Below are 23,554 nucleotides of genomic sequence, written 5' to 3'. Positions count from 1 at the left end.
GTCTGATCTTGCCAGATATTCACTCCCTTCATTGTGAGAAACTGTGTTTCTCAACATTTCAATAAGATCTGAAGGTGTAAAGCAGTTTGCAGTATCAAACCTGGAGTATCTAGCAACTTGTACTTATTTACCCTTTTTTTCCTGTTTCTCAACCTTAATTTATAAGCCTGGAAACTTATTTTGTAAGAGAAAAAACACAAGTTAAATATAGGGCTAGATGTTTATTCTTTCCCTTTGTTCCAACCTCTTTCTCTTGATTCTGTCAGATATTTTTGGGACATCTAAGCCTTTGTGCAAAGCTCTGTGCTCTTTCTACACCTGCTGCTGGCATTTTCTGACCTTAAGTTCATGTGATTTTTCAGTGCAATAAGCAGTTCTCAGAAATATAATTTTGAAGGTATCAAGTGGGCTCATCTGAAAGGGAGCCAGTGCAGCAGCCTGGGTGTAGTGTCAGACCTCGGTCAGGGACCAAGATCCAAATATGTAACAAGGAACAAGCCAATCTCTTGGGTATGTGCCCTTGATATTGATCACATTTTGTGACTGGCTTCACTTTGAAGTCACTCTTTGCTTGGAAATTCTGAAATTCAGGTATTGAATTAAGTAAAAACTCCAGTAGTATAGAATAAAGAGTGATGTGCTCTGGCCCTTTCTCCTGCACCAAATTTCTGACTAAAATTTGGGCTGTACTGTAGATTTTGTCTTCTTTCTGAAGTCTCTGAAGGTGTAGTAGGACTTAGCGCTGTTTAACACAAGTGCTTCCTCCTAACTCCTAGAATTATGCATTTACTGCAAAGAGATTAAGACTATACTATAGTATTAAAATAGTAAGAGGAGCATTTTGCCCAGAGGCTTTTGTTCACTCCGAGCTCTACATCTGCAGATGTAACAAGGTCCTTTTGGAACTCTCTCTCTGAAAAGTCAGTCAGATCCACCTTTTAGAGTGATTTGTGATTCTCCGCAACTTTGGTTACTGACAAGAAGGATTAGGAATTCTTCTCATCGCATTCGTAGCCACCAGTTTCATAAATATTTCATTACATATCTATACATTTTTCATATACATTATTTTCATTTATGCTATAGTAATTTATTGTATTTTGTGTTTAAGAGATTCGTTTACATTTTTTGAAGTCTCAGGCTTTTCAGTCAAGTGATCTTTGTGTTTCTGTTGATTTGCTGTCACGCCAGCAGAACAATAAGATGATCTTTATTTGATTTCCAGTCTTCAAAACCATCACCATCACTTTATAGTGTTGCCTTTCTTTTCTGAAAGATTTAAAAAATTCTGGTAGTGACATACAGTAGCATGAGTGGATTTCTTCCTTTGGTTTCTAAAAGAGATAATATCTCTTTGAGAAACAAATAGGTATTCATGTTCTCCAAGTCTATGATACTGTGGCATTCCTGGAGAGTAAATATAACATTAACTGCTTTAGATTTTGCCAATAAACTAATTTTGACTAAATTGCGTATGGCATTCTGCTTCTTTCTGCCATGATTACAGTTTCATGTTCTGTACAAAGATGAAACTTATTTTTCTTAGAACTACAGTAAGCTGTACTTCCCTGCCAGTGACAGATAACTGATGGCCTCTCCTACATTCTTTTAAACAAAGTCCTTTGAATAAAACCTCACAAAATCAGATTCAAACACATCCCCTCTTAGTTTGCATTCCAGCTCTTCAAGTAGGTTCAGCATACTATTATTCACATTTTATACTAGCTCTTGTATCTTTATTACTAACTCCAAGAAATAGTTTACCTTCTAAACTTTATGCAGTGTTACAGTCATTTTTATGAGTAACTACATTTTCAGGATCCCTAGAAGTTACAGTTTTTTAATGTTAAGATCAAAGACATTTCATCTGGGGGAAAAGGCCAATTGCATTAGAAAATCTAGCTATTATCCAAGAGAAACAACACACTTCTAATTTTAAATTCATTTTGATCTGTCTTCTATTGAGACTAACCCTATGTTCAGATCACTGACAATGACTGCCAAATTTTAACAGGGACAAGAGTTACAGGATGCACTGAATGCTCTGGGAGGAAGGAGGAGGGTGGGAATGAGGGACTATTACAGGACCCACGTGTCCTGTCACTCAGATGAGCTGGGTTAGGTGTGCAGTTATTTTTTTAGGGGCATGCCAGTACCAGCAGCAGATGCAGCCTCGTTTCCTTTGCTGCTGGGGTCTGCTCTACCTGCACATCTGTGCCCAGTACAGCCAGCGTGGCAGGAACTGGTGACCATCAGCTGCTCCTGAGCTTACCCAGTGCAACTACTCGGTGTTTGTAGGTTGAACCTTGCTGTTGACACCATGCAGAGAAATGTATTTTTCCCAGCAGTAACAAAGCAGCTATCCTTGATCTGTTCACAGCCTCAGAGGGAATTCCCATCACACCCCGGGTCAGGAACTGGAAGCAGGATTGATAATAGTCATTACAGGCAGGATTAAAGGCCAGTGTGTGCCCCCCTCTGTCCCTCTCATTTACTGTCACCCAAACCATAGATGAAATTCTAGGTTAGGGAGGGCATCACATTGCCTCCACTCAGAAAGAGAGATTACAGAGAATCACACTTTCAGCCAAAAATATATCCTATTACAGTCAGCCCAGGCTGCCTGTGAAGATGCAGGGAAGGTATGGTGGGGGAAGCACACAGCAGCAGCTGAGAGCATCGGCTGTGTCTGCAAAGTAGGTCTCCATAATCAGAGAGAGGCAGCACCCTCTGCTTGATCTGCTGCCAGAAGCTACTGAAAACAGTCAAGTGGCTCAGAAGCACCAGTAGAACTGGCCCATGCACTCAGATCAGATAATCCTAGAAGGTGTCACTCCCAATCCCCTAAATTAGCTTGAGCCACGGTAGAAATGAACTTCTGCTTGGTGGCCGTAGTGCCAGAGGACTGACTCCCTCTTCATCCCACTTACACCAGCCCTTGACTTGGCCCTGTTGTTGTGCAGCTGCACAGGGAATCAGCCTTGTGAACTGACCTGGGAGAAAAATTTGGTTTTTGTGTTTTATTTTTTTCCTTCCCAGACAGATCCATGCTCAGCCCCCAGCTGCTCTGATACGTGAGTGCTTGTGAAGGGTGGGTGGGTGCACCAGGAAGCTTAATTGGTGTTGCTGAATGCAAACCATTTTCTGAGTGAACCTGGCCCATTAGCTAGAAAATAAATGATGCTGTGGCAGATCCTCTTGGGATCAGAGAGAACACTTAGATTTTTTAAAGAAAAAGTCTTCTCTGAATATGTCAAGCTATCCCAATCGTATGCATTATTGAAAAAAAACCTCTATGCTGCTATTTAACAATATTTTCTGTTTTATCCTTCCTCTGAGCTTCACATACATTTTTGAAATATCCCACAATCTGGTTGCCATTCACAGTTTGGTCTTCACTGTTGAAAAGTGATTTTCAATAATCACCCAGCATCAATGGATAACAGTGTGCTACAGCTAGAGCAGATCAAATCTTTCGCTTCTCCTTCTGTGATTTTTGAAATAATTGGCATGTCTAGAACAGTATTATAATCTGCAAAATGTATAATTTCTTTAAATAAAAAGCCTCCTAGATAATGTTCAGCTTCCTCAATGATCTTGCAAAAAAGTACAGTACAGTGCGAGAAAAGTTATATAAAAAAAAATCAACTGAAAGTTAAAGCTGATAATTCTATCATGGAAAACACTTTTCATAGCTCTGGGATATTTACTTTAGTCAAACAGTATTTGAAGTGTCTGTATTCAGGGTGCCTGGTAACATGTCCTGTGAAGGCAGGCTGAGAGAATCGGGTTTGTTCAGCCTGGAGAAGAAAAGGCCCCAGGGAGACCTTATAGCACCTTCCAGCACCTAAAGAGGCTACAAGAGGGCAGGAGATGAGCTTCTGACAAGGCCATGTAGTGATGGGACAATGAGGAATGGTTTTGAACTGACAGAGAGCAGATTTAGATTGGGAAGAAATCCTTTACTGTTGGGGTGGTGAGACAGTGGCACAGATTTCCCAGAGGCCAGGTTGGATGGGACCTTGAGCAACCTGGTCTAGTGGAAGGTGTCCCTACCCAGGGCAGGAGTGTGAAACTAGATGGTCTTTAGTGTCCCTTCCAACCCCAGTCATTCTGTGATTCTGTGTTGTGCCTGTTTTCTCCAGCTGTGTAAGCTGAGGCAGACAAAAAGTATCTGAGCTGGAATGTAACCAGCTCAGAAATTCATATTGATTAGGCATGGTATTTGTTAACTTGATTCTTTGTTAGGTACAAACTCAAGTCTGGCTCTGGGGATCAGTATCAGAAGCTCTGTGGAGATGGAGCACCTCACATTTAAGGAGGCAAGTGCAGAAGTGCAGGTGAAGCTCAGTTGACTCTCTGGAGTCCTTCTCTCACCATCCCCCAGGGCTGGATCAGCTGTCACTCTCACAGATTCATTTGGTTTGAAATACTGTTTTTCTTCAACTCATTTGTAATGCCTTTTACCAGTGTGGTGGTGGTGGTGGTTTGTCTGAGCAGCAGTCTTGATTAGTCAATACAATTTATTGGCATAATTAAATCTTTTAACATCAGCTCTACAAGTGCCACACATCCCATTTACATGCACTGCACGCACACACATCAGTGTAACTCTTCAGCATGTATTGAGGGAATGAGCACTGCAGAGTGCAATGAGGTACAGAGATTTCTGAGCTTTCTAGTGCAAACTGGCCATGCAGACAAGGGAGGTTTGGCTCACAAATCTAAGTAGCTGGGTGAGGTATAGCCTGGAAGAGGAGTTTTTTGAGAAGGCAGCACGGCCCTAGCCAGCACAGCTCTCTTCTGGAGATCTCTGCACTGGTGTAATTATATTACTTCTCATTCTGATTTACCTCAATGTTTGCTAACTCAGCATCTCTGTACTGTTCATTACAGACCTGCCCTCCCCACAATCTGCTGGAATTGTGGTTTTTTACAGTATCACTTGGGAAAAAAGTTTTTTGGAAAAAGTGTCTGTGACTGTTGCTGATAGTGCAGCACTTAACATAATGCCTTCCTTGTCTGGGAATCTCAAGTGAGCAGAATCTGAAACTGGAGGGAGGCAGTAGGAAGATGCGGAAATCCTTAATCTCTTTTCCAAACTCTAAAAACAAAGGGTAAAAAGAGCACTGCATTACCACTCTGTAAGAGTGATAGCAAAATATTTTTGCTTCCATCCCCTCAAAAATTCTGGAAATAAACATGATATAGAAAGGAATCCAGAAGGACTCAGAGAGGAGGTGGAAATTCCCAGTTTAGTGCATAATTACCCTGTGGGCTTCTCCTGGCATGTAGGGCATCTATGGCTCTCCCAGGTGAGCCTCTTATCTGCAGCTTCCCTGGCTCCCTGCAGCAACCCAGTCAAGCAGAAAAGTTCATCCATAAGACTTTTATAGGTCACCTGGTGCTTGGACTGCTGCATCTGAGCAGCCTTTGTGCTGATGGAGAGAAATAAACACAGGAAGATTCTGTGGGAAAGAATAAAAGGAAAAAGAAATGGCCCATGCTTGGGACCTCATCATCATACATTTGCAGGAAGGATGGCTATTTGGGGGCAGGTACACCCTAGAAAGATATCACATTGACCACAACTAGGAAACAGAGATAAATTTAGATAAAATCCAAGGAGATTAAGGAGACAGACAAACAAAAATTATGTCTGTTCCTTAAGGGGATGTAAAACTTAAAGGGAAGACTGTAATGCCGTAAGAGGCATAACACAAACTTTGCCATTAAAAGCTCTGGAAAGACATATAATCACGTTAGATAAATAAGATGTATTAAGAAGTAACATAATAATCATGTTCTTTGGACAGAAATGGATAGATTTCCGTACCTAAACTGAAAATTTCAGTATTGTTTTAGTACCCCCACTCACCTGCTTCTTGTATTTTCTACCTTGGATATCTGCTGTAGGCCTGGTGCCCATGAGTTTGCAGGACTGGAGCTGGATGGACCTTCTGGTAAAGGCAGCCTAGCTGTTTTCTGATTATGACTTTGTGGGATTTCAGAAATGACTAATGAGAGAAAATACACATCTTGGACTATATTCCAAAAGAAACTATGTATCGCTTACTTGTTCTTCATAAAATGTATTCAGGCTGCAGAAGTGCAAAACCTATCAATAATGAATGAATAGATTGCAGTTCCATTATTTACTATAAAAAAATATGCTCTGTAAGTATGCATAAAATTGCAATAAATTAAGGAAGCCTGGGGAAAGGCAATCCCCAAGCTAAAAGAAATATGAAGGATCTGGCAGTAGAGAAGGTACTTCCCTGGATAGTTTTAACAAGAGACTGGGCGTCCTATTTTGTTGCACCCTGAGGAGACTGACCAAGTCACTTCTGTGAGAGAGGGTAAGTAATTTGGTAGTCATTTTCCACTTTAGATTCTCAAAATTCTGTTAAACCAGGGTAGAAATGGTTACCTTTAGGGGCTATGATGATGGATGAAATGCCTCCTGTGATGTGTGTTCCTCCTTGATAAGACTCCTGGCATGTGATTTCCTGGGGAGTTCACAATCGGCACATTAAAATAGATTAGTTATGAAAAACATACAAACAGTGTGGACAATTGTGTTTAGAAATAAGGTTACAGATAAACTTTTATGTCACTATTAGGTAGAGATTACCCACAGGCAGCACAGCAGAAATGAGCCTTCAGTAAGATCTTAATCAAAGAGGTGGCTTGTGACTGAATTTGTAGTTAGAATAGTGAGTTGGGCAACAAAAAAGGCCTATATTCCCTGCTGGCAAACTGGCTGGTCAAGACTGGCATGGAAAGAAAAGCAAAGACAGCTGGGGGGAGATAAGTAAGAACAAAACCCCACAGGGCTTTGAAGGAGAAGAATGTAATGAGTTAAGGGAGAAACTCGAGGGAATGAGTGGCATAATTAAAGCAATAAGAAAAAAAAAGTGATACTAGCAGATGCATTTCTCAGACCCAGAGGATAAAATGTTGGGTCAGAGAAGAGGATGCTGCAGCAGTCAGGAGTTCATAGAGAAATTTAACTAAAAATAGGTAAGGACAGCAAATTGCAGTAAGTCTAGAAAGTCAGGTAAAAGTCAGGTAAGACTCTCAAAGAAAGATCAATTACAAACTCTCTTTAAAATGATGGAATAATATATCCCAGAACTTTTACAAGAAAATTATTTTTATGATTATGTATTGCAGCATTATTCTGAAAAATATTTGGAATCTGGAATTCTAATTACCATTATTACACCTATCTACTGAAATGAAATAAGTTTAGATGGACGTAGAGGAAGAAATTAACTTAATGATGTTTACAGAAACTAAGGAAGATTGAGAGATATTCAGGAATAATTTTAATAAATACGAAGATTCAAATGGAGCTTTGGTTAAATAATCTGAACTGAAACTATATACTGCTTTTTTATTCCTAAAATGTGGAAAGATAGGGCTATTTGTTTTCCCGTGAGAACTATGAGCCTATTCTCCTAGTATTCAGCTTTAGAATTGTAATAACAAAAAAACATGGCTTCTAATATACGATCATAACTTTTCCTTATGATTCTCAGAATTCTATTAGTTCTGTTCCAGGGCAAAAGTAAGAAAAAAGCTGATGAGTTGATGGCAATGCGCTATCTCTACTGGATTGGCATAGCTATGTTGCAGTAAAAGAAAATCAGTTAGTGATTTATGATGCTACAAGTCTTTTCAATTTACACTGATTACAAAAGAAATATAAGTAATAAAAAAAAACCCAGTAAAAATCCCCCCAAGAATGGCTTTAATTGTACAGTGTATTCCACATAAAGAAAAAAAACATGTCAACTCAGCAAGCAGTATCACTGTAAGGATTTAGTTACCAACGTTTTTTCTTGTTATGTTTTTCTTAGCCTCTTTTCATCTGTTCCCATTATACTTTTGGCATTTCTATAACTATGGAACTTGTTTTATGGTAGTTACATCTCCTGCTTTCTTTGCCAGAAAGAAAGTGCTGCATATCACTTAGGCTAAGGTGGCTGAAGGAAAAAATGTGTCAGCTATGAATGATATAAAAACAATACTAGTCTCAGTTACTTTGACAGGTTCAACTTGTTTTCTTTCTAACAGTATAAGTTACTTTGTTATTTTTGTTATTTACACCGTAAATGAAGAGTGTTTGGTAATTTTTAACCAGCTCTACCTTGTTTAGTTACTTACTGTAACTTATTGAAAGGTTAATCTCTGGACAGAGCAGGCAGTGCAGAGGTTCAAATGACTTTTAGTTGTCATGTAAAATAGCAATTAGCAGTGGAATAAAGAAGCTATGTTAAACTCTGAGGACAGTATTTTTGAATAGGTTGTGTAAATGAATTATAGAAGGGACAATGTAGGTGGGAAGGCAACAGCAGGAGTAGTAAATTAACAGGAGCAGAGAAAGGAGCAAGTGAATGACAGATGGGTTGCTTGTCACCTGGAGCACTTTTCCAAGTGATGTACTGCAGGGCTTGTCTGAGCTATAACTAAGCTAATAACCTGTACCTAATCACCAAGAAACACAAGGAGGGGTCATCTGAGTTTTCCTAGAACAGTGAACTTCTGTTTACTTCATATTCTAGGAAGGACTTGTTCTTTTTTGATGGATATGAAATAGAACAGATTTACTATTGTTGGATCAAAAGAAAGGGGAAGAGGTCACTGGCACAAAACATTCCCATTGCTACTTCATTATTTTTCTATCAACTGTTATTAAGCCTCTGAATTTTATTTAGAAAAAAAAAAAAAGAAAAATATTATTTAATGTGTTGACTGCTTCCTCTGATTCTGTGATTTCATCCTCTCTTGCAGTTCCCATCTACGTTTTCCCAACATTTACAAAACTCTTTAAATATAGTTATTCAGTCTCTAAACATTATACAGGGAGTAAAGATGTAGGGAGCCTTGTCCCATTTGGAAGGGCTACACTCGTGGAAAGGAAGAAAATCAAGGTCACTTCTACTTAAAAGCTCTTTTGTAAGAGTTTTAACTAATGTTTCTCCTGCACTTTCATCCAGACTGATTTTAAAGTGGTGTTCTTACTTGGATTTGATTTGACTTGCAAAGAGCTAAGGAAGCATTGTTACAATGAGGTAGCCCTTCACTCCTTACCTCTTTTCTTCTTTTTCTCTTCTACAAAGAAAAGAGGAGAATTAGTGTAGATATTGTTGCTTCACATTGATTTGTTGATCTTTTGCTTAGAAAAGAAGTGTGGTTTGAAGAGGTTTTTTCCCTCCTTACAGAAGAAGCTTAGACAAACATAAAAGAACAAGGAACTATAGAAAATACTTTTTTTATTTTCAATCTTTTTGTATTTACATGGTTCAATAGCTGCTTAGATATCACAGAGATTATAACTGTGTAGTTGGATCTTTATTATGAACAGATAGGTCATTTTACAGTGTATTTCCTGCTAATGACTGACCTTTTAAATTAAATACTCCAAAAGCTTATAGTACTGATTAATCCTTTTTTTTTTTGGAGCTTCTAGAGCCCAGAAGATTTTTTTAAGGGATGGAAATATATGTAAGCAATGAAAATTTTTCCCATTATTACTGGGAAAATTTTTTTTCTGATTTTTTTTTTTTTAAAGTATGAAGTAACATTTTCTGTGGATCTTCTAGAAAATCAAGCCGTCATTTTTATCTTGCTTTAATGAATTGTCAGGAAAGATTTGAAGAAGTTTTTTTAAATTCTGGAAGTTTGGTCTGTGCTTTACGAGAATAACATACTTTCTTTAATCCAGCTTACTTTTTTTTTTTTTTTTTCATCATCTATCCCCTGAAAAACTACAAAAGATTAAATAAAAAGCATTTGTGGTGCATAGAACTGTTATAACGCCTCCCATGCTGGCTTTTGGATATGTTGCTTGCATTGTCTCACATCAGTTCTTTTTTTTTTGTGTTCCTGGTATCATACCAAGTGCTGAAGTCAGATGGATGCCCAAAGCAATATTTCTACAAAATGTTCAGTATTTTGAGCTCTCTGTTTTGGATTGTTAGTAGCTCCCTCCAGTGTCGTTCATAAACGTGGAGGTCATCATAGCAGGTCTGAGCTGAAAGCAAACTTTTTCATTCTGTTTATAGGAATCTCATCTGTACAAATGTGAATTCGAAGGAGCAGGAAAAGTGTTTTCAGTTTGCAGCTCCAGCCACGGGTATAATTAGCCATCATGTGCTATGGACTGGAAACCTGGTACATTGCATTCAAGAACTCTAATTATTTACTCGTATCTTTTTCTACTTTATTACTACTGGAAAAAGCGATTCTTCCACATGCTCCTGGGAGAATGTGTGCGTACAGTAGCATTAAGCCTAGCCTTGGCCTGGTCAATATCTTCAAATCTTATGGTCCTTACCTAATAATCTGAGAAGGTAGTAGTGCCTTAGGATATGACAGATCTAACCTATAAGGTAATTAGAAAATTTACTTTTGTGTTAATTGACAAAGGAGACATAAAGTTGAATTTCCTTATTGCTTGCAGAAAAATTGCTTATCTCTTTAGAACCACCCCTGCTGTGTAACTAGCTCTTTTCTGAATACAGGTTAGTCAAAATGACATGGAGCAAAAGAATAATAAATCAGAACAATAAAATAACAAGAGCTCATTTCTTAAACATGTATCAAAAAGTTCAGCTGTCATGGAAGGAGGTGGATGTGGAACATGAAGGACTGAGACGGTCAAAGGGTTGAAGAATACATAAAAGAGATGGAAAATGTGTATCTTGATAAATAAACAATTTTAGCCATCAAGGAAATAAAGCTTCTAATCTGGGCAGAATATCTTCTAATAAGGGGAACAAACTTGATGATAAGGAAAAAGAATAGAAGGAAAGAAGATAGTTATGGTAGTAAAGGACAATTGGGAAAGACTAAAGAGCTTCTGTAATTGGAGAGAAAGGAAAACATACCTCCCTTTTAGTCTAAGTTGAGAATGTTGTGCTGTACTTGTTTTTTTCTTACTCACCTAAAGCTGTGTTAATGTTAGAAAGCATAGTAGCTTAGTGGAGCAAGTCCTTTTGAAATCAGAATCCCACAAAAGCATGTAATAACCTTTCCCTGGCTGTCATGGCAGCATTTGAAGGTTGTGTTCTGGGGAACCCAGAACACAGGTTAGAGTGTGACTGTGACTGTCAGTAGAAGCCAGTCAGAGAAGACTGATGGAAATTTGATTCAGAAAGAAATTGAAAATAGTACTTTATTTTACCTTCAAAACAACAGACGGACTGGCTGTTAATGCTGATTTTATTGGAGGAGGACTAGTGTCCTTGTGGTGGCTCCATTATGTGGTGCTGACACACAGGTCATCTTTCAGTTCTCCCGGGGTATTCAGAGCTCAGGACTGGGGCCAGCTCAGAGCATATGCAAGCCCAACTGAGAATGAGGCTGTTTCCGTCTTCCAGACAGTACTAAAACCATCAGGTTGGGTCATCTTATCCCCAGTTTTCCAGGTAGAACTGCCAGCACAACTGCACCCATGACCTTGTCTATACTTCTAGTGGTGAATTTTTAAAAACACATTTTGCCATTTTCTTTGGCTACCGGAATCTTTGCTGAGTACATTGGTCACAATAGTCTTTAGTTTTCAGACTTTTATTGTCCCTGCAATTTGACCTTTTACCTGTCAGTGTGATTCTTTGTATCAAGGAACCTAAAGAAAAATAACTGCTGCCATGATGGAGTTTATGGGAACATACAGCTGACTATTTTATACTCTTCCTCTGTTGTTTTTTATTCATGAGAGAGTACTTCCCAGAATAGCTCCAACTTTGGTTTCAAAGGATGAATTTCATGCAAATGCCTAGTCGGTATCCAAACCCTCCCAATAAATCAGAATATTTTCTTCAGTCTTTGAAACTTCATAGAGTCCACATGATTTATTTATCTGGGACTGCAAAGTTTCAGCTTCCTAAAAGACTTTCTATTTTATCTGTGGTCCATAAAATGCTTCCACAGGTTCATTTAACACTAACTAAAAGCATGTCCTTCAGGGGTTGACAAGACTTCAAAGACAAGAACTTGTTGTTAATTGACAGCTCTGTTTCATCATTATGCCATGCTTTAATGTGTATGTCAAAAACTTGCTGATGAGAAGCAGGGTCAAAGGCACAGAAGTAGGAAAGAAAAGCCTGTGGAAGCGCTGTATGTTAAGCAATAAGTTCAGGAACCAAAGGCAAACAGTAAGGAGTGTTGGCTGAATAAGGTAGGATGAACTCTTTTGTCACAATTTCAGCTGTAATGAGCTAGTAGTTGTTGGTCTTTTTCCTTTGAGAAAAGTCAGAATGGGATGAATTACCTGACATTATTCTCCAGGTGAAGTCGCTCCTTCCCAAATTCTAGTGGGAGCTGCTTTTTTTTTCTGGTCTCTTCAGGAGGCTATGTGAGAAGTTGTCTGCTGCTTTTGTTGTCTGGAAATCACATGTCCGAGCATGTTTCATGACTCTATGCATTGGAAATCTCTCAGATTACTACTAGCTAATCATTACCTCTGTCACAAGTCTCTGGGCATTCAGATGAGAGCCATTCAGAATAAACTCCTCTGCAGAGTCCCGATTATTATTTGATACAGCAAGTAGCCATGAACACTTGTAGAAAAGTATTTGCCTTCATCACTTCATCGAGGTGTCAGGGGAGGGCTTTAATGGCTCTATCTATGGTCCTGAGCTGGGGAGGGGAGGGAAGTTCAGTATTTTACACTGTGATGCCATTTTTCCATTTGAAAATTTCTGAGTTTTGTAAAAGCTGATGCTGTGAAAAGGTAGAGGAGAACTATGCCAGAGAGATTGGTATTATGCATTTAGATAGAAGTGCCAAAATGATGCTGAGCAAACAAACTTGATTTTGACAATTTATCATCTGAGTCCTTAAACTTTGGAACTTGCAGCAACTGAAACTGGACTACTTGCCTCTGCTGAATTTCCCTGTACAGCTTGGCATTGCTACAAAGACTTGGCACTGAGGTGCTTTAGATCTGGTGTTAGCGGCAGACTGATGCTGCCAAGAATCTTAGAACTTTGTATCTGTTTAGTATCAAAACCTTCTACTTCTGAATGCTTGTTTTCCATACCCTCATTCTTGGGGATTTTTGTTTTTTAATGATTAATGTGGCTGTGGGTCAGGGTCAGAATCTTAATCTTGAACTTTCCACCTGTTTTTAAGTAAAATTCAGACTTGGGTCTAAATTGTGTCCTGTGTCTCTGACTCATTACAGATGAGACAGAAAATGCTGTAGTTCATCCAGTGTCTGGAGTTGGTTTGTTTGGCCTGCATCCTTGTGAGACCCAGAAACTTCTCTGAATATTCTCTTGCTGTTACCACACCGCTTTCTCTCTTTACATTTCTCTCTGTCTGCAGCACAGGTTCATAATATACAGTGTGATTTCTTGATGCCTCTAGCAATCTTTTCTGCCTTTCTGTTCCTGTCAGAATGGCACTTTCCTGAATCCTCTTAGGTCACTAATTACACCCTATACACTCTTGATGCCAACCATATAGGTAGGAATGGTTTGCAGGGATTTTTCTAGAGAGGTGAGGATAAGTGGCTGTCAAGGGTTTCTAACAGGGTGGAGAATAAGATGAGTTTCAAGACTTTGTTGTCACAGGGATGTGATTTAAAAGTTAGTGTTCTTCACAAATAAAACTGGGAATTTCCCTGCTCAGGGAAATAGAGGACTGTTTCATCACTGGTGTGAGGCTCTGTGATTCCAGCTGGGATCTTTGTGTGCTTTACCATACAACTGGGCACCAAGAGAAATTTCTGAGGGTGAATGTTTTCATGTATGCTGGAATATACATCAGGGAATATTTCCTTTTCACTATACACATGTTATGAGCACATACTTAGAGTTTAGTATGCTAATAAACAAATAATTTTCTGGCACTGACCCAGCCTGACACAATATGGGTTGCATCCATGCAGCAGAGATCTCTCACCAACCTGAGACACAGAGACAGCAGTCATGTCCAGATAGCCCAAGCTAGAAGTGGTCTGTGATCCATACTAACACCCAGATCATGCCCAAACTATGTCTGGGAGAATTCTGGTTTGCCAGAACCAAGTGGGTCATTTAATATTTGATCAGTATACATGTACTTTTATGGACATGAGCCCCATTTTAATTCCTGATACAAGTGTAGCCTGAATAAAGTTTAAATCTGAAAATTGTGAGTCATTCCCATATAGACATTCCCTGCACAAGTGTTCACCTTTTCCCAAGTTTTAGACAATCCTATCTATCCCCCAAAAAGAAGATGTCGCCCTGTACCCATGCTGCAGAAACCACAGGTCTCATGTCTGTGATCCACTAGTAGGGATGTAAGTGGTCTGAAACCACTTCTTTAAAATTCTTTTAGCACAAGTCAATGGCTAAGTCTTTCAAACTTACCAGGGGAATATTGGCCACTGATTCTCTGGAGTCCAATCTTTGTTGTTTTGTGTATGTTTTCCCCTTCTGTGTTGCTATTTCCGTCAGACTGATGAAGAATAAAGGATGGGAACAAGATTTAAATGGGAAGGAGAGTCTCAAAGAGAATCAGAATTTGCATACGAATTTATTCTCAGATCCAGACAAAGTTGTACTTCTCTGGATCATTTTTAATGTGTCATGATTAAATCCTAGTGGGCAGCTGAGCCCCACAGCAGCTTGGTCTTCCTCTTCCAGTTGGATGGGGAAAGAATTAGAGGGGTGAAAGTGAGCAAACTTGTGGGTGACAGTAAAGACAGTTTAATAGGGAAAGCAAAAGGTTCTTTTCAAACAAAACAGAACAAAGAATTTATTCACAGCTTCCCATGAGTAGGCAGATGTTCGGCCACCAGGAGAGCAGGGCCCCATCATGTGTGATGGTGACTGGGGAAGACAAACGCCATCACTTCAAATATCTCCCACTTCCTTCTTCCTGGAGCTTCCATTGCTGAGCATGGTGCCATATGTTCTGATGAGGTCCCTGTGGTCATTTGGGGTCAGCTGTCCAGCTGTGTCCCCTCCCAGCCCCCTGTGCACCCCCAGCCCCCTCGCTGGTGGGGTCAGTGAGGAGCAGCAAAGGCCTTGGCTCTGGGTGAGCACTGCTCAGCAGTAGTGAAACCACCCCTGTGTTATCAACACTGTTTCCAGCACAAATCCAAAACACAGCCCCACACCAGCTACTATGAAGGAAATTAACTCTATCCTGGTGAAAACCAGTACAAGTATGCAGATGCTGATTTTTTTCTACCAGAGTAGCAAGACTCCTAATAGACCATAATAGCCTGTATCTATTTACCTTTGATTTGATTTTTTTTTAATAAGTCAAATTAGGATAACATTTAATTTTTAATGGATAACCAAAGATATTGAAAGAATCTTTTGTGCATTACAATAGTAACCATCTCAGTGTAATTTCCTAAACATGGAATCTAAGTGTTTTTCAAACTGGAATCAATAAAGCTTTAAGAAGAAAATCCTTTCCCTCTCAGCAGAAGGGATTGTAATTTTCCCTGAAGAGCTCTTTCAGTCAGCTCTGTCAGAGATGAGCTCCGTTGGTTAGAGCATGGTGCTTGTAACACCCAGGCTGTGTGTTCAATTCCCTGTATGGGCCATTCACTGAAGAGTTGGACTCAATGATCCTTGTAGGTCCCTTCCAATGCAGAACCTTCTGTGATTCTGGGAACACACAAAGTGAGTGTCCTGCTACCACCTTTAGTGGTTGTGTGGATTTCACCTTACCTTATTTGGAACTGGGTTGGGAGTCAAGGGGAGAGTCAGTGTTCAGAGTGACGTATTTTCAATTTCTGCTAAGAAAATCAATATTAGAGACTTTGTCAACCAGTCACTGATGTGGATGCCGAAGATAGTCTGCCTTTCATGTTTTGAATGTTAAGTGTGGCAGAAAGCTGGTTTGACTCAATAAGCAGTTGGCATGACATGGCCCTGACATGAAAGATGGGATCTTCCTCCCAGAGGACAGCTGTGACTTGTGCAGCACTTTTCTGATGGCTGAAGGCTGTCTTGACCAAATTTCCTGATTCTGTAAAAAGCAGAAGTGTCATTGAAATTGATGGAATAGCGTTGTCAAATTGATGGAATTTCACATCAGTGAGCAGGTTCTCTCCTACACAGTATCTTCCTTCTTCTGGTTGCTGGGAATAGTCATTCTTCCTGCTCAATTCAAAAGGTAAAGGGACATAGCCTAGCTGACTGAGCTGGTTATTGTTGTGTTGGCAGTGGAAAAGAGGAAAGGTCTTACATGGAATGTATACTTTTCAGGGAATTGTCAGCCACTGAAAGTAATGTGATGGCCATTAAATGCTTGATTTTGCAAATCTTTTGGGGAAGATGAATTCCTGTGTAAGTCAGTGGATTGTGACCAACAGTGATGAATTTTTTTATGTGCAGGCTTTCCTATCTAAAATCTTCTGGCACCTACTGAAGCTATCTTATACTAAATGCTATACAATATTATGCACAATAAACACTAAAAAATAACATCAGTAATGTTTAAGTTTGGAAGACGGTAATGGAGAACTGAATCCTTAAACACAGAAATTAAGGGAACTGCTGGTGGGTGGGACAGATATTTGGGTGTGAGATTCCTTTTCTTTTCACTTCAGAAGTAGGCAGTCAGAATCAGTATATGTTGAAATCTGGAGGCTGAACAGTCAAGGATGGTGAATGAGAATTTTTCTGGGGGTGGCAGTGATGCAGTGGCATTCAGAGGAAATCTTACCATGGTATTCACAGACTGATGTGAACATACAGGAGATACATAAGAAGAAAAGCTCTGAAACCAGTGCCAGGATATGGACAGAAAAAACAGGAGGATGCTGAAATCACTCATTATCTAAAAGTGGCATACTGCCTTTGTATGTTATCAGTTTTCTTTTCCTTCATGGCAGCTTTTGTGTAACCCAGTCTTTGATAGTGACACTCAGCCATTTGTGATTCATTTCAGTTATGTCTTCAATAAAAATTGCTGCTCAAAATGATGTCCTTTTAATGTGAACTGCAATAGCCAACTTTTAATCATTACTATGAACTATTTAGTTCATTTCTCTCGGTCAGGAGACTCAGGTGCTGTATTGCATCAAGATTTGGTTGTATATGCACCCCACTGCAGCTCTGGATGATGATGATGCAGTAGGATACTGCATCTTGTAGGATGATAATGATCCTGTAGGATCATCAGGAGTGCTGCAGCCAGGATGGGCAAACAGGTCATGGCACAGGGGTTTGCATAGGAGGATGTGCAGAATGAGATGTTCTACTGGTCAAATGGGGACCCTTGAAATCCACATTAGGCAGCAATGGGTACCATTCTGGGACCATTTGCATAGGCCAAGGCCACTTATCCATGCCTCTCCATGCAGAACTGATGGACCTTCCTCTGAGCGCAAAGGCTGCAGCTCTGTCTGAGGGGTCTGCACCATCCACCCCAGTGGTAGCTCATGCCTCCACCCAGATGGAACTGCTGAAGAGACAGGATGCAGTGGAGACCTCCTGCAGGAAGTGCCCTGACCTTTCTCCTATGGCACAAACAGGCAGCAGACCTGCGGAGAACTACTCCTGGACCACCACTGAAAAGGTCAAGAGCCATCTAAGAGTATTAAGAAGGATTACAGAGCACTGGGAGTGGTGGGAAAGGTCTCTAAAGCACAACATAAAGCTCAATATGCCTCATCAATGTGTGCTCACAGCCTATACAGCCAGCTGTACCCTGGGCTATATTAGAAGTGTGACCAGCAGGTTGAGGGAGATGATTCTCCCCCTCTGCTTTCATGAGACCTCACCTGGAGTACAGTGTTCCACCCTGGGGCCCCAAAATAAGAAAGACATGGACTTGTTGGAGCAAGTCGTGAGGAGGCCATGAAGATGATCAGAGGGCTGGACTACCTCTTCTATGAAGACAGGCTGAGAAAGTTTGGTTTGTTCAGCCAAATGTTTTAATTAAAATGGGAATATCATTCCCAAAGAGACTCCAGGGAGATCTTTGAACACCTTCCATAACCTAAAGGTGCTACAACAGAGGTAGAGAGGGACTTTTTACGAGAGTGTATAATGGTTACTGAAAGACAGTAAGTTTAGATTAGATATAAGGAAGAAATTCTTTACTCTGAGAGTGGTGAGGAGAAACTGTGGATGGCCCATCCTTGGAAGTGGTCAAGGCTAGGCTGGATGCAGCTTTAAGCAACCTGGTCTAGTGGAAGGAGTTCCTGTCCATAGTGGAGGATTTGAGTTACATGATCTTTAAAGTATCTTCTCAACTATTCTAGTTTTCCAGTGATTCACAGCTGAAACCTCCTGCTCAGTCTGCTTCTGTAGCAGTTGTAGGTGAAAATGTGCTACATGCCTTGTTTGAATTTGTCTCCTATTAATTACTTACAACATTTCATGACAAGTACTCTATCTTTATTTCATATTGGTACCTGTTTATACAGCACCTGATGCAAAGGATTGTGTTCTGTTGTTGGGAGCTGTAGTTGCTGCAGGCATAAAAATAACTAGCACTGTTGGTTATAATAATCACACTAATGTTTCTGGAGTTCTTGGAGAAGAATAGGAAATATATTTTCCATCCCAGATGATATTCCCATTTTAATTAAAACATTTATTAATGTCTAGGTTTGGGTGCTAGCTTTTAATGAGCACACTGTAACTAAAAAACCCTCATAAATATGTAAAGCACATTTGGGTTACTCCGAATGTGTCTAGAACTATAAAAATCATATTTTCTTAATGGCAGTACTAAAATATAATGTGCTCATAAATCTGTTTATATGAAAAATATGCAGAAACTAATAAACCATCCAATGCATTATGATTTCTGAAATTTAGGCCCGTCATCTCTGAAGGCACCAACTTCATGAAATTGTGATATGATATCTGTTATCACAAACTACAGGTGTATCACTCATTCTAATAAAAATATTGAAAATACATTAAAAATAAGAATAAAATATCCTGAAAAAATATGCCAGCATTTGTATTTCCTATATATCAGAATTTTATATTTCAATGTGGAGGTGTATTTCACCATAGTTGAAAGTAGGTCACTTTTTTTTTTTTTTTTCAGAATTCATAGAATTTGCATTTCAGGTAATGTCAGTAAGATAATCATTCCTGTCTGTAGATTGTAATCAAGAGAAATCATTCCTGAGGGTGTAAAAACATTTGAGATTTCATATTTATTAAACTGATGCATCTTCATATCTCTAGTTTTGATTAACAACTTTACACAAGGATGAAGCATGTGAATTTCTGTGGTATTTTTAGTGACTGTAATAATCTTTGATAAAACCTGTCCTACAGTGCCATCATTGTTATATATAATTCATCTGATCATCCTTTATCTGGCAGTGAAAAAGAAAAATCCTTTAAAAGGTTGCATAAGCATTTCAACAACTTTCTAGCCTAAATATATGTAAAACTGCTGAATTACATAAAGTATTTAATTGATATATGAATTATAAGCTCTTTCCTTGAGACTGAGAAAAGTGTGAATTTAGCTGAGAAATGCTGTACTCTCTTAGGGATTCATGCATTCTCTTTACAGGAGTTTCCTAGTAGCCCCAAAAGAGTTGTATTTCAGCTCTTATGAACTCTTATCAAGGCTGGACATTGTATGAAAAAGAGGCAAAAGTGATTGCACGTTGATTTAAAATATTTCAGTGATGATCTCTAGAAGAGTGATGATATTTTGCATAGTTGCAGCCATACAAGATATTTGTCTAGCTGCTAAGATGACTTAGATGAATTAGGAAATCCCTCTCATTAGACAACCAAGCAAACAATCCCCACTCCCCCCCCCCCTCCAAAAAACCCCAACAAACCCAAAAAAACCCCAAACCTTAGAACCCCAGAGAAGTCACAGGGCAAAGAAGATGGCTGTGCCTTAAATGCATAAAAATAGTACTAGCAGGTTAATTTGATCTTATGTGCTGGAAAAAACCATGAAAAGAGTTTGCTATAATGGGAGTATCCTCTGCTGGTCATTTGGCTTGGGTGGGAGCTTCTTTGAAGATGAAAAACGTTCATTAGGAAGAAGAAGCAGCTTATGCATAAATTAAACCAATATTCTGCCCTTGCCTTTCTAGTACTGAAGTCTCTAGGCACCTAATGGCCTTTCCCTTCCTGGACCCCAGTTTTACATACATATACATATATATATATATATATATATATATACACATATAACTACAATGAAAAAGATCAGGCAATTTAATTAGTTAATGTTTATAAATCTCTTTCAAGATGAAAAGAGCTCTTATAACTGGCATGCATTATTAATTGATAATAATATTTGTTCAGAAATTCAAGTTGAAATTGGTGGCTTCATTAGTGTGCATAAATGAGCTTGTATCTTAGTTTAATATATTTGTTAATTTGCTTTGCAAAGTTTTTTGCTGGTTTGGTCTGCAGGTTCTCTAAAAGGCTCAACTTTGACAGCTGGCAGTGAGTAAATTAGTATGTTATTAATGTAGCATAGGTGGTCAGAAGATACTAGGTATGAACACCATCATGGTTTCTGGTGTAATTAAGATTTCCAATATGTCAATATGGAAAGAAAATTTTAGAAATTTAGGTGGAACAGCAGTACCTCTCTAGCCATACTAAATTCAGGAACTTGGAGGGGGAAGGGAGTGGAATAGAAAATCCACTCCTCAAAGTGGTTAAAAGATGTCTCGATTGTTTCTAGAGATAAATAAGGAACTTAGATGAAGTTTATGGTCATCTTTATGAAAGAGTTCAGAATTGTTTCTAGGAAGGACTTTCATCTGGTATAAATATATGTTGCCTTGAATAATGAGCTTTATGATTGCATCTTTTTTTCTCATCCATGCATGTCATTCTCATATCATTGAGTTTATGCATTGTAGTTTCTCCTGTGTAGTGTATTAGGGTTTGAGCGGAGTTCCAAATTCCTGTGTTGACTTCTATTTCCACTTCCTTGGCATTGATTTTGAAAATCACCAGGACTTCACAAATGCCAAGCGGTATGTGACACATTTACCAGCTCCATCTGGAGTATTTACTTTCTTTTTCTTGCATTTATACATTCAAAACTGGTACATTCAGATGTCTTCCATAGGTTCACATCCATTTCTGGAACTGCAATATGTGACTGTTGTGGACACTTTATGGCCCTTGGATATTTTCAGGACATCAGTTGTTAATGGGCATCCTGGGGATTTTGCAGCAACATAACAAACTTATCTTTCCATTTGAAAGCATGTAGTCATTTCCAAGAGGAAATGTAACTATCCCTAACTAACCACTGCTCACTAGTAAACCTAATAGTTAATTAGTTAATGCAAATATGTAGGCTAATTGGGTGGAACTGGAAGCATGATTAATTTTTACTGTTACTGTTACCACTTTTGTTGACCTTTCAAAGACTGTATGACCCATAAATGGCTTTACTACTAGAAAATAATCACTTACCACCAAGGTGCAATGGTTGGACAATGGGATGTATGAATGATGGGTGGAGAGGTGAGTGTCCACCTCTTTAGAAGAAAGTAGATACCATGGAGCAGTATCTGCCTTGACCTGTAAGTATTTAACATATGTACCTACATATTGACACAAGTTCAGGTTGAATGGGGCTCTGAGCCATTGAGTTGAAGATGTCCCTGTTCACTGCAGGGACACGGTGGCCTTTAAAGATCCCTTCCAAAGCAAACTACTCTAGAGTGACCGCATCAGGGAACAAAGGAAGGGTAGTAATTTATCTAGTCTTTGACATGGTCCCCCACAACAGCCTTCTCTTAAACTGGAGAAAGATGGGTTTGATGAGTGGACTGTAAGACTGATAAGAAAGTGGTTGGGTGGTCTCATCCAGAGGATAGTGATCAATGGGTCGGAGTCCTGATGGGCATTAGTGATAATGTCCCTCAGGGGTCCCTACTGAGATCAATATTTAATTTTATTTATGTTGTCTGATGTTTTCTTCATTAATGACATAGATGGAAGAATTGAGTGCAATTGCAGGAAATTTGCAGATGACACCAAGCTGAGTGATGCTGTTGACACACCTGAAGGATGGGATGCCATGCAGAGGGGTCTGGATAAGCTTGAGAAGTAAGCTCATGGGAATCTCATGAAATTTAAGCAAATGCAAGATTCTTCACCGGGGTTGGGGCAATCCCTGGTATCAATCCAGGGGATGAACAGATCAGAGCAGGAAAGGGAAAGCATGAGGAAAGGCTAAGAGAGTTGAGTTTGTTCAGCCTGTAAAAAAAAAGGCCTTTGCAGCCTTCCAGTGGCTGAAGGAAGCCTATAGAAGAAAGCTGGCAGGGGGCTATTTACAAGAGCACGTAGCGACAGGACAAGGGGCAGTGGCTTCAAATTGAAAGCAGGTAAATTTAGATTAGATATTAGGAAAAAGACTGTGAGGGTGGTGAGGCACTGGAAAAGATTGCTGAGAAATGTCAATCCCCCCAAGCACTTAAGGCCAGGTTGTAGAGAGCTCTGAGCAACCCGGTCCAGTAGAATGTATCCCTGTCCCTGGAAGGGGCTTTGGAGCTAGGTGATCTTTAAGGTCCCGTCCAGCCCAAGCCATTCTGTGATTCTATGATTCTGTGACATACAGTAGCTGAGAGAAACTGCTGTAGCCTGGGATACAAGGGAGCCTGGATTTTAACATTCTGTCAACCAGTGAGACATCATTGTTTGATGACCCAAGTAATAGTCATGAGGGACATGATCAAAGATGTCTTCTATTCCCTCCTGGAATACCCAGGACTCTTTTCTTGTTTTTAAAATTTGTTGGGTTTTTTTCCTTATATATATACATAGCACTAAAATGTCAAAGGATCCTCCTATGTGTATTAGCTTAGATTAATTTATGAATATTTTAGGTGGGAGAATTGTCTTCCCACCCATGGGTATATATTGCTTATGTTAAGGATAAGTTAGTGATGTATTTTCAGGATAAAGACTTCAGTTTTGCTGTTTGAGGTTTGGTTTTATTCTTGCTGCTCTTTTGATCCAGGATTTAAACATATATGACTGAAGACATTATTGCTGGACTTGCAATGGAGACTAATCTTAAACTATGAGCTTAATGGAGTTACTTGTTATGGATTCTGTTTAAAATAATTCCCCTATAGTTGAAGTAAGGTACTTTTGAAAAGGAAGGTGCAAATGCAAATGCCTGGTCTAGAAGTTTTAAAGATATATTACAAATGCTGTAAGTGAAAAAGACTGTAATTTATAGGATGGTGAACATCAGGACAGCAGGGCAAAAGGAGATCCCTCTGAACTCAGGATAGAAAGAGGCACTACTGCCATTCCCACCCTCCGTTCTGCTTCCCATGCAAACTCAATAGAGTAGGAATGTAGTTCATTACCACAGGTAGTTTAATCCACATTTAATTGCCTTATTCACCTCTAATTGCTTCCTGTCCCATCTTCTCTGCTCCTGTTCTCATTGAATATGTTTAGTATATTTCCTCCTCTTTACAGACTTACTCCTACTTTCTCTCCTGTGCTGTCTCACCCACCTTTCTTTAGAGATAAAAGGTTTTTTGAATTAATATAGTTTAGCAAGCAGGAAAAGAAGCTCAAATGTGTAGATTACAATGACACATTTT

This window comes from Poecile atricapillus, chromosome 1 (genome assembly GCF_030490865.1).
Source record: "Poecile atricapillus isolate bPoeAtr1 chromosome 1, bPoeAtr1.hap1, whole genome shotgun sequence".
Lineage (NCBI taxonomy): Eukaryota > Metazoa > Chordata > Aves > Passeriformes > Paridae > Poecile > Poecile atricapillus.
This window is presented reverse-complemented; position numbering follows the sequence as displayed.